The sequence below is a fragment of the Anomaloglossus baeobatrachus genome, unplaced genomic scaffold (assembly GCF_048569485.1).
Source record: "Anomaloglossus baeobatrachus isolate aAnoBae1 unplaced genomic scaffold, aAnoBae1.hap1 Scaffold_4421, whole genome shotgun sequence".
NCBI lineage: Eukaryota > Metazoa > Chordata > Amphibia > Anura > Aromobatidae > Anomaloglossus > Anomaloglossus baeobatrachus.
The window spans coordinates 21,535-35,641 of NW_027443759.1; the positions used below are offsets into that span (position 1 = coordinate 21,535).

The 14,107-nt window shown below is 46.7% G+C and overlaps 10 non-coding genes across 10 annotated transcripts; all 10 read left to right on the top strand.

Moving 5' to 3' along the window:
- Window positions 1–47: 47 nt before the first annotated feature.
- LOC142279879 (U2 spliceosomal RNA) lies at window positions 48–238 on the top strand. Its single transcript, XR_012742294.1, has one exon. It is a non-coding gene; the product is annotated as a U2 spliceosomal RNA (small nuclear RNA).
- A 1,387-nt stretch (window positions 239–1,625) lies between these two features.
- LOC142279880 (U2 spliceosomal RNA) lies at window positions 1,626–1,816 on the top strand. The gene has a single exon (XR_012742295.1). It is a non-coding gene; the product is annotated as a U2 spliceosomal RNA (small nuclear RNA).
- Window positions 1,817–3,203: 1,387 nt separating this feature from the next.
- On the top strand, window positions 3,204–3,394 carry LOC142279881 (U2 spliceosomal RNA). The gene has a single exon (XR_012742296.1). It is a non-coding gene; the product is annotated as a U2 spliceosomal RNA (small nuclear RNA).
- Window positions 3,395–4,781: 1,387 nt separating this feature from the next.
- On the top strand, window positions 4,782–4,972 carry LOC142279882 (U2 spliceosomal RNA). Its single transcript, XR_012742297.1, has one exon. It is a non-coding gene; the product is annotated as a U2 spliceosomal RNA (small nuclear RNA).
- Window positions 4,973–6,359: 1,387 nt separating this feature from the next.
- Window positions 6,360–6,544, top strand: LOC142279892 (U2 spliceosomal RNA). Its single transcript, XR_012742305.1, has one exon. It is a non-coding gene; the product is annotated as a U2 spliceosomal RNA (small nuclear RNA).
- Window positions 6,545–7,262: 718 nt separating this feature from the next.
- Window positions 7,263–7,458, top strand: LOC142279891 (U2 spliceosomal RNA). The gene has a single exon (XR_012742304.1). It is a non-coding gene; the product is annotated as a U2 spliceosomal RNA (small nuclear RNA).
- A 1,387-nt stretch (window positions 7,459–8,845) lies between these two features.
- Window positions 8,846–9,036, top strand: LOC142279884 (U2 spliceosomal RNA). The gene has a single exon (XR_012742298.1). It is a non-coding gene; the product is annotated as a U2 spliceosomal RNA (small nuclear RNA).
- Window positions 9,037–10,423: 1,387 nt separating this feature from the next.
- LOC142279885 (U2 spliceosomal RNA) lies at window positions 10,424–10,614 on the top strand. The gene has a single exon (XR_012742299.1). It is a non-coding gene; the product is annotated as a U2 spliceosomal RNA (small nuclear RNA).
- A 1,387-nt stretch (window positions 10,615–12,001) lies between these two features.
- On the top strand, window positions 12,002–12,192 carry LOC142279886 (U2 spliceosomal RNA). The gene has a single exon (XR_012742300.1). It is a non-coding gene; the product is annotated as a U2 spliceosomal RNA (small nuclear RNA).
- Window positions 12,193–13,579: 1,387 nt separating this feature from the next.
- LOC142279888 (U2 spliceosomal RNA) lies at window positions 13,580–13,770 on the top strand. Its single transcript, XR_012742302.1, has one exon. It is a non-coding gene; the product is annotated as a U2 spliceosomal RNA (small nuclear RNA).
- Window positions 13,771–14,107: the final 337 nt, after the last annotated feature.

The following is a 14,107-nucleotide window of genomic DNA, read 5'->3' on the forward strand; positions in this document are numbered from 1 at the left end:
TCCGGCATAGGCCAGGGTGCCACTCGAGGCCCAAACCAATTCTGGTTATCGCTTCTCGGCCTTTTGGCTAAGATCAAGTGTAGTATCTGTTCTTATCAGTTTAATATCTGATACGTCCCCTATCTGGGGACCATATATTAAATGGATTTTTAGAACAGGGAGATGGAAAAAGAGCTTGCTCTGTCCACTCCACGCATTGACCTGGTATTGCAGTACCTCCAGGAACGGTGCACCCCTTCTTAACCCAGTTTCCAAAAGCAGAACTCAATTCACCTGATTCATATTAGCCCGATTTAATGAATTGGAAGAAAGCATACGTCTTCATATGCACCTCAATTTGGCCCATTCACTTTTCACACTTCCTCCTTTTGTTTTTTATCTTTCACACTTTTGACTTTCTTTATTCATCCAAATAGCAAACTCATCACCACTCAACCTGACCAACTCGGCTATGTCCCCGTGCTGCAGTTCTCTGTCTTATCTAGATCATTTGCAATTGAATGGAATAGATCCCTTTTGGACAAAGTGGATTCACCTGCTGCTGCAGTGACCACAGGTGTGATAACATCTAGAATTGGCATCTGGTGCGATCTCTCCGCTTCCACTCCAAAGAAAGTTACCTGTTTATTCCTATCATGCATTGGTTTTTGGGGTTTTCTTTGAGTAATGATGATCTCTTTAGTAGTCTGTTGGCGCCCTCTCCTGGAGGAATAGTTTGCTTGCTCTTGGACATTCTAAAAGAGAGGTCATGATAGACATTGAGCTTCTGAGCTCAATTGGGGACAGTCATGGGTGATGAATGTTTGCAACCTACTGCGAAGCCTCATACCGCAATATAAGGAACGTCAAATACTAAGAAAGGGCGGCCTATGAAAGAATTACTACTTTCAATAAGTACACTTAAACGGCTAATTGGGAATAGAAAAACTGTAAAAAGCCCTCTGAGAAAGCCCCCCTCTAACCTTTGATAGTAAGCTTTTCTGTAGTCTGCCTGTTGATGTATTTTCCGTTTGAACTGTGCACAACATGAAGAGACGGAACACTGGCGGCTTGTCACAATGCCCCCCGATGACATCACAATAGCGCTGCTGCCTAGAAAACAAGCTGCGCAGAAGAAGTTGTTCTTTGGGTGGGAGGGTGGGCTAGTGGAAGGAGGGGGCAATCTCTTTTTTTCCCGGGTGGTAGGGGGATGACAGGAGAAGGGAAGCGGGTGGTGAGAAAGGTACAGAGGGCAGGGTTTGGGGGCTGGGAAGGAAAGGGAAAAGATTAGGGTTTGGGGATGATGAAAGGGCTTTCTACGGGTAAGGATGGCAAAGGGTGGCAGTGACGGAAAGTCAGGCAACCTGTCCTGTCCGTCTTTTTGTATCGTGAATTGGAAAGACTGCAAGGGGGAGGGGAGTTGCTTGCGCCCTAAAGGAGGAGTTATTCAGATTCATTGCAGTGGGCGGCGGCTGCAAAACGCACCATTCTTCTTGTTTTGGCTCTGCAAAGCAGCCTTTTCAAGGGTTGGCTTGGGTGACAAAATGTCTTGTGTAGGCGTGGGTTTGTCTCCCTCTCGCTCTCTCTCCCTAAGATGTGTCCGGCATAGGCCAGGGTGCCACTCGAGGCCCAAACCAATTCTGGTTATCGCTTCTCGGCCTTTTGGCTAAGATCAAGTGTAGTATCTGTTCTTATCAGTTTAATATCTGATACGTCCCCTATCTGGGGACCATATATTAAATGGATTTTTAGAACAGGGAGATGGAAAAAGAGCTTGCTCTGTCCACTCCACGCATTGACCTGGTATTGCAGTACCTCCAGGAACGGTGCACCCCTTCTTAACCCAGTTTCCAAAAGCAGAACTCAATTCACCTGATTCATATTAGCCCGATTTAATGAATTGGAAGAAAGCATACGTCTTCATATGCACCTCAATTTGGCCCATTCACTTTTCACACTTCCTCCTTTTGTTTTTTATCTTTCACACTTTTGACTTTCTTTATTCATCCAAATAGCAAACTCATCACCACTCAACCTGACCAACTCGGCTATGTCCCCGTGCTGCAGTTCTCTGTCTTATCTAGATCATTTGCAATTGAATGGAATAGATCCCTTTTGGACAAAGTGGATTCACCTGCTGCTGCAGTGACCACAGGTGTGATAACATCTAGAATTGGCATCTGGTGCGATCTCTCCGCTTCCACTCCAAAGAAAGTTACCTGTTTATTCCTATCATGCATTGGTTTTTGGGGTTTTCTTTGAGTAATGATGATCTCTTTAGTAGTCTGTTGGCGCCCTCTCCTGGAGGAATAGTTTGCTTGCTCTTGGACATTCTAAAAGAGAGGTCATGATAGACATTGAGCTTCTGAGCTCAATTGGGGACAGTCATGGGTGATGAATGTTTGCAACCTACTGCGAAGCCTCATACCGCAATATAAGGAACGTCAAATACTAAGAAAGGGCGGCCTATGAAAGAATTACTACTTTCAATAAGTACACTTAAACGGCTAATTGGGAATAGAAAAACTGTAAAAAGCCCTCTGAGAAAGCCCCCCTCTAACCTTTGATAGTAAGCTTTTCTGTAGTCTGCCTGTTGATGTATTTTCCGTTTGAACTGTGCACAACATGAAGAGACGGAACACTGGCGGCTTGTCACAATGCCCCCCGATGACATCACAATAGCGCTGCTGCCTAGAAAACAAGCTGCGCAGAAGAAGTTGTTCTTTGGGTGGGAGGGTGGGCTAGTGGAAGGAGGGGGCAATCTCTTTTTTTCCCGGGTGGTAGGGGGATGACAGGAGAAGGGAAGCGGGTGGTGAGAAAGGTACAGAGGGCAGGGTTTGGGGGCTGGGAAGGAAAGGGAAAAGATTAGGGTTTGGGGATGATGAAAGGGCTTTCTACGGGTAAGGATGGCAAAGGGTGGCAGTGACGGAAAGTCAGGCAACCTGTCCTGTCCGTCTTTTTGTATCGTGAATTGGAAAGACTGCAAGGGGGAGGGGAGTTGCTTGCGCCCTAAAGGAGGAGTTATTCAGATTCATTGCAGTGGGCGGCGGCTGCAAAACGCACCATTCTTCTTGTTTTGGCTCTGCAAAGCAGCCTTTTCAAGGGTTGGCTTGGGTGACAAAATGTCTTGTGTAGGCGTGGGTTTGTCTCCCTCTCGCTCTCTCTCCCTAAGATGTGTCCGGCATAGGCCAGGGTGCCACTCGAGGCCCAAACCAATTCTGGTTATCGCTTCTCGGCCTTTTGGCTAAGATCAAGTGTAGTATCTGTTCTTATCAGTTTAATATCTGATACGTCCCCTATCTGGGGACCATATATTAAATGGATTTTTAGAACAGGGAGATGGAAAAAGAGCTTGCTCTGTCCACTCCACGCATTGACCTGGTATTGCAGTACCTCCAGGAACGGTGCACCCCTTCTTAACCCAGTTTCCAAAAGCAGAACTCAATTCACCTGATTCATATTAGCCCGATTTAATGAATTGGAAGAAAGCATACGTCTTCATATGCACCTCAATTTGGCCCATTCACTTTTCACACTTCCTCCTTTTGTTTTTTATCTTTCACACTTTTGACTTTCTTTATTCATCCAAATAGCAAACTCATCACCACTCAACCTGACCAACTCGGCTATGTCCCCGTGCTGCAGTTCTCTGTCTTATCTAGATCATTTGCAATTGAATGGAATAGATCCCTTTTGGACAAAGTGGATTCACCTGCTGCTGCAGTGACCACAGGTGTGATAACATCTAGAATTGGCATCTGGTGCGATCTCTCCGCTTCCACTCCAAAGAAAGTTACCTGTTTATTCCTATCATGCATTGGTTTTTGGGGTTTTCTTTGAGTAATGATGATCTCTTTAGTAGTCTGTTGGCGCCCTCTCCTGGAGGAATAGTTTGCTTGCTCTTGGACATTCTAAAAGAGAGGTCATGATAGACATTGAGCTTCTGAGCTCAATTGGGGACAGTCATGGGTGATGAATGTTTGCAACCTACTGCGAAGCCTCATACCGCAATATAAGGAACGTCAAATACTAAGAAAGGGCGGCCTATGAAAGAATTACTACTTTCAATAAGTACACTTAAACGGCTAATTGGGAATAGAAAAACTGTAAAAAGCCCTCTGAGAAAGCCCCCCTCTAACCTTTGATAGTAAGCTTTTCTGTAGTCTGCCTGTTGATGTATTTTCCGTTTGAACTGTGCACAACATGAAGAGACGGAACACTGGCGGCTTGTCACAATGCCCCCCGATGACATCACAATAGCGCTGCTGCCTAGAAAACAAGCTGCGCAGAAGAAGTTGTTCTTTGGGTGGGAGGGTGGGCTAGTGGAAGGAGGGGGCAATCTCTTTTTTTCCCGGGTGGTAGGGGGATGACAGGAGAAGGGAAGCGGGTGGTGAGAAAGGTACAGAGGGCAGGGTTTGGGGGCTGGGAAGGAAAGGGAAAAGATTAGGGTTTGGGGATGATGAAAGGGCTTTCTACGGGTAAGGATGGCAAAGGGTGGCAGTGACGGAAAGTCAGGCAACCTGTCCTGTCCGTCTTTTTGTATCGTGAATTGGAAAGACTGCAAGGGGGAGGGGAGTTGCTTGCGCCCTAAAGGAGGAGTTATTCAGATTCATTGCAGTGGGCGGCGGCTGCAAAACGCACCATTCTTCTTGTTTTGGCTCTGCAAAGCAGCCTTTTCAAGGGTTGGCTTGGGTGACAAAATGTCTTGTGTAGGCGTGGGTTTGTCTCCCTCTCGCTCTCTCTCCCTAAGATGTGTCCGGCATAGGCCAGGGTGCCACTCGAGGCCCAAACCAATTCTGGTTATCGCTTCTCGGCCTTTTGGCTAAGATCAAGTGTAGTATCTGTTCTTATCAGTTTAATATCTGATACGTCCCCTATCTGGGGACCATATATTAAATGGATTTTTAGAACAGGGAGATGGAAAAAGAGCTTGCTCTGTCCACTCCACGCATTGACCTGGTATTGCAGTACCTCCAGGAACGGTGCACCCCTTCTTAACCCAGTTTCCAAAAGCAGAACTCAATTCACCTGATTCATATTAGCCCGATTTAATGAATTGGAAGAAAGCATACGTCTTCATATGCACCTCAATTTGGCCCATTCACTTTTCACACTTCCTCCTTTTGTTTTTTATCTTTCACACTTTTGACTTTCTTTATTCATCCAAATAGCAAACTCATCACCACTCAACCTGACCAACTCGGCTATGTCCCCGTGCTGCAGTTCTCTGTCTTATCTAGATCATTTGCAATTGAATGGAATAGATCCCTTTTGGACAAAGTGGATTCACCTGCTGCTGCAGTGACCACAGGTGTGATAACATCTAGAATTGGCATCTGGTGCGATCTCTCCGCTTCCACTCCAAAGAAAGTTACCTGTTTATTCCTATCATGCATTGGTTTTTGGGGTTTTCTTTGAGTAATGATGATCTCTTTAGTAGTCTGTTGGCGCCCTCTCCTGGAGGAATAGTTTGCTTGCTCTTGGACATTCTAAAAGAGAGGTCATGATAGACATTGAGCTTCTGAGCTCAATTGGGGACAGTCATGGGTGATGAATGTTTGCAACCTACTGCGAAGCCTCATACCGCAATATAAGGAACGTCAAATACTAAGAAAGGGCGGCCTATGAAAGAATTACTACTTTCAATAAGTACACTTAAACGGCTAATTGGGAATAGAAAAACTGTAAAAAGCCCTCTGAGAAAGCCCCCCTCTAACCTTTGATAGTAAGCTTTTCTGTAGTCTGCCTGTTGATGTATTTTCCGTTTGAACTGTGCACAACATGAAGAGACGGAACACTGGCGGCTTGTCACAATGCCCCCCGATGACATCACAATAGCGCTGCTGCCTAGAAAACAAGCTGCGCAGAAGAAGTTGTTCTTTGGGTGGGAGGGTGGGCTAGTGGAAGGAGGGGGCAATCTCTTTTTTTCCCGGGTGGTAGGGGGATGACAGGAGAAGGGAAGCGGGTGGTGAGAAAGGTACAGAGGGCAGGGTTTGGGGGCTGGGAAGGAAAGGGAAAAGATTAGGGTTTGGGGATGATGAAAGGGCTTTCTACGGGTAAGGATGGCAAAGGGTGGCAGTGACGGAAAGTCAGGCAACCTGTCCTGTCCGTCTTTTTGTATCGTGAATTGGAAAGACTGCAAGGGGGAGGGGAGTTGCTTGCGCCCTAAAGGAGGAGTTATTCAGATTCATTGCAGTGGGCGGCGGCTGCAAAACGCACCATTCTTCTTGTTTTGGCTCTGCAAAGCAGCCTTTTCAAGGGTTGGCTTGGGTGACAAAATGTCTTGTGTAGGCGTGGGTTTGTCTCCCTCTCGCTCTCTCTCCCTAAGATGTGTCCGGCATAGGCCAGGGTGCCACTCGAGGCCCAAACCAATTCTGGTTATCGCTTCTCGGCCTTTTGGCTAAGATCAAGTGTAGTATCTGTTCTTATCAACCAATTCTGGTTATCGCTTCTCGGCCTTTTGGCTAAGATCAAGTGTAGTATCGTTCGAAAAGGTGGTTTAAGGCTCCGGCCACCTTAGTACAATGATGCAATGCACACTGGAAGGTTGCGCTTGTTAGTACTTTGGGAGGATAGTATATCCATCTAGAGGAAACCATGGCCCTACCAGGATCGAGGCTATTAGACTGAGTAAGTGTGGGGGCTATGGTGCAATGTGCCCCAGGATTGACGACCCTGGAGTGAGTCTGAGCTTGCTGGCTTTGGACCCCGGCAAGCCTTGGGCTCTGTAGCACACCGTACCTTGCCCTTTCATACTTTCTGAGCATATTGCTCTATCCCGGCCTTCTGGCTAGGAAGGGAAATTTTTATAATCATGGTCGGAGGTCCGTTCAGCTTTGGGCTGAGAAACCAACACCCGGTTGGAGGTCCGGGTCAGCTTCGGCTGAGAAACCAACACCCGGTTGGAGGTCCGGGTCAGCTTCGGCTGAGAAACCAACACCCGGTTGGAGGTCCGGGTCAGCTTCGGCTGAGAAACCAACACCCGGTTGGAGGTCCGGTTAGCCTTGGGCTGAGAAACCAACACCGGTTGACGGTCCGGGCAGTTTCGGCTGCGAAACCAACAACTAGTAGCTCTCTACTCCACTTGGGTAAGATGCCTGGGTGGACGCTGGGAGCAACGACAAGGCTCAACCAGGCTTCGGCTTGGGGGAGCACCGAAGATCCCTGACCCTTGCTGTGGCCTTCTGGCTCGGAGGGACGGGGTTGATTTTTGGGGACCCTCTCCTCACGGAGGGGTCCACACGAATCCTAGCCTTTGCACTGTTTTTGGTGTGACTTCGGTCATGCATTTTTTGCGGTGCTTTGGAAAGCTTCATTAAATCAAAATCTGTTCTTATCAGTTTAATATCTGATACGTCCCCTATCTGGGGACCATATATTAAATGGATTTTTAGAACAGGGAGATGGAAAAAGAGCTTGCTCTGTCCACTCCACGCATTGACCTGGTATTGCAGTACCTCCAGGAACGGTGCACCCCTTCTTAACCCAGTTTCCAAAAGCAGAACTCAATTCACCTGATTCATATTAGCCCGATTTAATGAATTGGAAGAAAGCATACGTCTTCATATGCACCTCAATTTGGCCCATTCACTTTTCACACTTCCTCCTTTTGTTTTTTATCTTTCACACTTTTGACTTTCTTTATTCATCCAAATAGCAAACTCATCACCACTCAACCTGACCAACTCGGCTATGTCCCCGTGCTGCAGTTCTCTGTCTTATCTAGATCATTTGCAATTGAATGGAATAGATCCCTTTTGGACAAAGTGGATTCACCTGCTGCTGCAGTGACCACAGGTGTGATAACATCTAGAATTGGCATCTGGTGCGATCTCTCCGCTTCCACTCCAAAGAAAGTTACCTGTTTATTCCTATCATGCATTGGTTTTTGGGGTTTTCTTTGAGTAATGATGATCTCTTTAGTAGTCTGTTGGCGCCCTCTCCTGGAGGAATAGTTTGCTTGCTCTTGGACATTCTAAAAGAGAGGTCATGATAGACATTGAGCTTCTGAGCTCAATTGGGGACAGTCATGGGTGATGAATGTTTGCAACCTACTGCGAAGCCTCATACCGCAATATAAGGAACGTCAAATACTAAGAAAGGGCGGCCTATGAAAGAATTACTACTTTCAATAAGTACACTTAAACGGCTAATTGGGAATAGAAAAACTGTAAAAAGCCCTCTGAGAAAGCCCCCCTCTAACCTTTGATAGTAAGCTTTTCTGTAGTCTGCCTGTTGATGTATTTTCCGTTTGAACTGTGCACAACATGAAGAGACGGAACACTGGCGGCTTGTCACAATGCCCCCCGATGACATCACAATAGCGCTGCTGCCTAGAAAACAAGCTGCGCAGAAGAAGTTGTTCTTTGGGTGGGAGGGTGGGCTAGTGGAAGGAGGGGGCAATCTCTTTTTTTCCCGGGTGGTAGGGGGATGACAGGAGAAGGGAAGCGGGTGGTGAGAAAGGTACAGAGGGCAGGGTTTGGGGGCTGGGAAGGAAAGGGAAAAGATTAGGGTTTGGGGATGATGAAAGGGCTTTCTACGGGTAAGGATGGCAAAGGGTGGCAGTGACGGAAAGTCAGGCAACCTGTCCTGTCCGTCTTTTTGTATCGTGAATTGGAAAGACTGCAAGGGGGAGGGGAGTTGCTTGCGCCCTAAAGGAGGAGTTATTCAGATTCATTGCAGTGGGCGGCGGCTGCAAAACGCACCATTCTTCTTGTTTTGGCTCTGCAAAGCAGCCTTTTCAAGGGTTGGCTTGGGTGACAAAATGTCTTGTGTAGGCGTGGGTTTGTCTCCCTCTCGCTCTCTCTCCCTAAGATGTGTCCGGCATAGGCCAGGGTGCCACTCGAGGCCCAAACCAATTCTGGTTATCGCTTCTCGGCCTTTTGGCTAAGATCAAGTGTAGTATCTGTTCTTATCAGTTTAATATCTGATACGTCCCCTATCTGGGGACCATATATTAAATGGATTTTTAGAACAGGGAGATGGAAAAAGAGCTTGCTCTGTCCACTCCACGCATTGACCTGGTATTGCAGTACCTCCAGGAACGGTGCACCCCTTCTTAACCCAGTTTCCAAAAGCAGAACTCAATTCACCTGATTCATATTAGCCCGATTTAATGAATTGGAAGAAAGCATACGTCTTCATATGCACCTCAATTTGGCCCATTCACTTTTCACACTTCCTCCTTTTGTTTTTTATCTTTCACACTTTTGACTTTCTTTATTCATCCAAATAGCAAACTCATCACCACTCAACCTGACCAACTCGGCTATGTCCCCGTGCTGCAGTTCTCTGTCTTATCTAGATCATTTGCAATTGAATGGAATAGATCCCTTTTGGACAAAGTGGATTCACCTGCTGCTGCAGTGACCACAGGTGTGATAACATCTAGAATTGGCATCTGGTGCGATCTCTCCGCTTCCACTCCAAAGAAAGTTACCTGTTTATTCCTATCATGCATTGGTTTTTGGGGTTTTCTTTGAGTAATGATGATCTCTTTAGTAGTCTGTTGGCGCCCTCTCCTGGAGGAATAGTTTGCTTGCTCTTGGACATTCTAAAAGAGAGGTCATGATAGACATTGAGCTTCTGAGCTCAATTGGGGACAGTCATGGGTGATGAATGTTTGCAACCTACTGCGAAGCCTCATACCGCAATATAAGGAACGTCAAATACTAAGAAAGGGCGGCCTATGAAAGAATTACTACTTTCAATAAGTACACTTAAACGGCTAATTGGGAATAGAAAAACTGTAAAAAGCCCTCTGAGAAAGCCCCCCTCTAACCTTTGATAGTAAGCTTTTCTGTAGTCTGCCTGTTGATGTATTTTCCGTTTGAACTGTGCACAACATGAAGAGACGGAACACTGGCGGCTTGTCACAATGCCCCCCGATGACATCACAATAGCGCTGCTGCCTAGAAAACAAGCTGCGCAGAAGAAGTTGTTCTTTGGGTGGGAGGGTGGGCTAGTGGAAGGAGGGGGCAATCTCTTTTTTTCCCGGGTGGTAGGGGGATGACAGGAGAAGGGAAGCGGGTGGTGAGAAAGGTACAGAGGGCAGGGTTTGGGGGCTGGGAAGGAAAGGGAAAAGATTAGGGTTTGGGGATGATGAAAGGGCTTTCTACGGGTAAGGATGGCAAAGGGTGGCAGTGACGGAAAGTCAGGCAACCTGTCCTGTCCGTCTTTTTGTATCGTGAATTGGAAAGACTGCAAGGGGGAGGGGAGTTGCTTGCGCCCTAAAGGAGGAGTTATTCAGATTCATTGCAGTGGGCGGCGGCTGCAAAACGCACCATTCTTCTTGTTTTGGCTCTGCAAAGCAGCCTTTTCAAGGGTTGGCTTGGGTGACAAAATGTCTTGTGTAGGCGTGGGTTTGTCTCCCTCTCGCTCTCTCTCCCTAAGATGTGTCCGGCATAGGCCAGGGTGCCACTCGAGGCCCAAACCAATTCTGGTTATCGCTTCTCGGCCTTTTGGCTAAGATCAAGTGTAGTATCTGTTCTTATCAGTTTAATATCTGATACGTCCCCTATCTGGGGACCATATATTAAATGGATTTTTAGAACAGGGAGATGGAAAAAGAGCTTGCTCTGTCCACTCCACGCATTGACCTGGTATTGCAGTACCTCCAGGAACGGTGCACCCCTTCTTAACCCAGTTTCCAAAAGCAGAACTCAATTCACCTGATTCATATTAGCCCGATTTAATGAATTGGAAGAAAGCATACGTCTTCATATGCACCTCAATTTGGCCCATTCACTTTTCACACTTCCTCCTTTTGTTTTTTATCTTTCACACTTTTGACTTTCTTTATTCATCCAAATAGCAAACTCATCACCACTCAACCTGACCAACTCGGCTATGTCCCCGTGCTGCAGTTCTCTGTCTTATCTAGATCATTTGCAATTGAATGGAATAGATCCCTTTTGGACAAAGTGGATTCACCTGCTGCTGCAGTGACCACAGGTGTGATAACATCTAGAATTGGCATCTGGTGCGATCTCTCCGCTTCCACTCCAAAGAAAGTTACCTGTTTATTCCTATCATGCATTGGTTTTTGGGGTTTTCTTTGAGTAATGATGATCTCTTTAGTAGTCTGTTGGCGCCCTCTCCTGGAGGAATAGTTTGCTTGCTCTTGGACATTCTAAAAGAGAGGTCATGATAGACATTGAGCTTCTGAGCTCAATTGGGGACAGTCATGGGTGATGAATGTTTGCAACCTACTGCGAAGCCTCATACCGCAATATAAGGAACGTCAAATACTAAGAAAGGGCGGCCTATGAAAGAATTACTACTTTCAATAAGTACACTTAAACGGCTAATTGGGAATAGAAAAACTGTAAAAAGCCCTCTGAGAAAGCCCCCCTCTAACCTTTGATAGTAAGCTTTTCTGTAGTCTGCCTGTTGATGTATTTTCCGTTTGAACTGTGCACAACATGAAGAGACGGAACACTGGCGGCTTGTCACAATGCCCCCCGATGACATCACAATAGCGCTGCTGCCTAGAAAACAAGCTGCGCAGAAGAAGTTGTTCTTTGGGTGGGAGGGTGGGCTAGTGGAAGGAGGGGGCAATCTCTTTTTTTCCCGGGTGGTAGGGGGATGACAGGAGAAGGGAAGCGGGTGGTGAGAAAGGTACAGAGGGCAGGGTTTGGGGGCTGGGAAGGAAAGGGAAAAGATTAGGGTTTGGGGATGATGAAAGGGCTTTCTACGGGTAAGGATGGCAAAGGGTGGCAGTGACGGAAAGTCAGGCAACCTGTCCTGTCCGTCTTTTTGTATCGTGAATTGGAAAGACTGCAAGGGGGAGGGGAGTTGCTTGCGCCCTAAAGGAGGAGTTATTCAGATTCATTGCAGTGGGCGGCGGCTGCAAAACGCACCATTCTTCTTGTTTTGGCTCTGCAAAGCAGCCTTTTCAAGGGTTGGCTTGGGTGACAAAATGTCTTGTGTAGGCGTGGGTTTGTCTCCCTCTCGCTCTCTCTCCCTAAGATGTGTCCGGCATAGGCCAGGGTGCCACTCGAGGCCCAAACCAATTCTGGTTATCGCTTCTCGGCCTTTTGGCTAAGATCAAGTGTAGTATCTGTTCTTATCAGTTTAATATCTGATACGTCCCCTATCTGGGGACCATATATTAAATGGATTTTTAGAACAGGGAGATGGAAAAAGAGCTTGCTCTGTCCACTCCACGCATTGACCTGGTATTGCAGTACCTCCAGGAACGGTGCACCCCTTCTTAACCCAGTTTCCAAAAGCAGAACTCAATTCACCTGATTCATATTAGCCCGATTTAATGAATTGGAAGAAAGCATACGTCTTCATATGCACCTCAATTTGGCCCATTCACTTTTCACACTTCCTCCTTTTGTTTTTTATCTTTCACACTTTTGACTTTCTTTATTCATCCAAATAGCAAACTCATCACCACTCAACCTGACCAACTCGGCTATGTCCCCGTGCTGCAGTTCTCTGTCTTATCTAGATCATTTGCAATTGAATGGAATAGATCCCTTTTGGACAAAGTGGATTCACCTGCTGCTGCAGTGACCACAGGTGTGATAACATCTAGAATTGGCATCTGGTGCGATCTCTCCGCTTCCACTCCAAAGAAAGTTACCTGTTTATTCCTATCATGCATTGGTTTTTGGGGTTTTCTTTGAGTAATGATGATCTCTTTAGTAGTCTGTTGGCGCCCTCTCCTGGAGGAATAGTTTGCTTGCTCTTGGACATTCTAAAAGAGAGGTCATGATAGACATTGAGCTTCTGAGCTCAATTGGGGACAGTCATGGGTGATGAATGTTTGCAACCTACTGCGAAGCCTCATACCGCAATATAAGGAACGTCAAATACTAAGAAAGGGCGGCCTATGAAAGAATTACTACTTTCAATAAGTACACTTAAACGGCTAATTGGGAATAGAAAAACTGTAAAAAGCCCTCTGAGAAAGCCCCCCTCTAACCTTTGATAGTAAGCTTTTCTGTAGTCTGCCTGTTGATGTATTTTCCGTTTGAACTGTGCACAACATGAAGAGACGGAACACTGGCGGCTTGTCACAATGCCCCCCGATGACATCACAATAGCGCTGCTGCCTAGAAAACAAGCTGCGCAGAAGAAGTTGTTCTTTGGGTGGGAGGGTGGGCTAGTGGAAGGAGGGGGCAATCTCTTTTTTTCCCGGGTGGTAGGGGGATGACAGGAGAAGGGAAGCGGGTGGTGAGAAAGGTACAGAGGGCAGGGTTTGGGGGCTGGGAAGGAAAGGGAAAAGATTAGGGTTTGGGGATGATGAAAGGGCTTTCTACGGGTAAGGATGGCAAAGGGTGGCAGTGACGGAAAGTCAGGCAACCTGTCCTGTCCGTCTTTTTGTATCGTGAATTGGAAAGACTGCAAGGGGGAGGGGAGTTGCTTGCGCCCTAAAGGAGGAGTTATTCAGATTCATTGCAGTGGGCGGCGGCTGCAAAACGCACCATTCTTCTTGTTTTGGCTCTGCAAAGCAGCCTTTTCAAGGGTTGGCTTGGGTGACAAAATGTCTTGTGTAGGCGTGGGTTTGTCTCCCTCTCGCTCTCTCTCCCTAAGATGTGTCCGGCATAGGCCAGGGTGCCACTCGAGGCCCAAACCAATTCTGGTTATCGCTTCTCGGCCTTTTGGCTAAGATCAAGTGTAGTATCTGTTCTTATCAGTTTAATATCTGATACGTCCCCTATCTGGGGACCATATATTAAATGGATTTTTAGAACAGGGAGATGGAAAAAGAGCTTGCTCTGTCCACTCCACGCATTGACCTGGTATTGCAGTACCTCCAGGAACGGTGCACCCCTTCTTAACCCAGTTTCCAAAAGCAGAACTCAATTCACCTGATTCATATTAGCCCGATTTAATGAATTGGAAGAAAGCATACGTCTTCATATGCACCTCAATTTGGCCCATTCACTTTTCACACTTCCTCCTTTTGTTTTTTATCTTTCACACTTTTGACTTTCTTTATTCATCCAAATAGCAAACTCATCACCACTCAACCTGACCAACTCGGCTATGTCCCCGTGCTGCAGTTCTCTGTCTTATCTAGATCATTTGCAATTGAATGGAATAGATCCCTTTTGGACAAAGTGGATTCACCTGCTGCTGCAGTGACCACAGGTGTGATAACATCTAGAAT